The sequence below is a fragment of the Charadrius vociferus genome, unplaced genomic scaffold (assembly GCF_000708025.1).
Source record: "Charadrius vociferus isolate BGI_N301 unplaced genomic scaffold, ASM70802v2 scaffold407, whole genome shotgun sequence".
Taxonomy (NCBI): domain Eukaryota; kingdom Metazoa; phylum Chordata; class Aves; order Charadriiformes; family Charadriidae; genus Charadrius; species Charadrius vociferus.
Window position 1 is genome coordinate 806448 of NW_009649852.1, and position 264 is coordinate 806711.

General features: G+C 42.0%; 1 protein-coding gene across 1 annotated transcript in view; it reads left to right on the top strand.

Moving 5' to 3' along the window:
• The window catches only part of RELT (RELT tumor necrosis factor receptor), an 8793-nt gene that overhangs the window by 7804 nt on the left and 725 nt on the right, over positions 1–264 (top strand). The window lies entirely within an intron of this gene.

The window sequence follows — 264 nt, forward strand, 5'->3', positions numbered from 1 at the left end:
ACACACCTTGGAGACTTAGACTTGGAAGACACGGTTCCTCTTGGTTTTAATAGTTATTTATTTATTTTTTGTATTTATTTTTGCTGAAGAGGTCCAATAATATTTAAAAAAAACGAGCTGGATTGGCGGTCGAAACGAATTCAAAATAACAATAAAAATTAATCACGTAGAAAGAAGGGTGAAAACCCCAGGCGGGTTTGCTCCGTGCTATGGGAACGGGAGGGTTCGGGCGCCATCCTACACCCCGTCGGCTCCCTTTCCCTT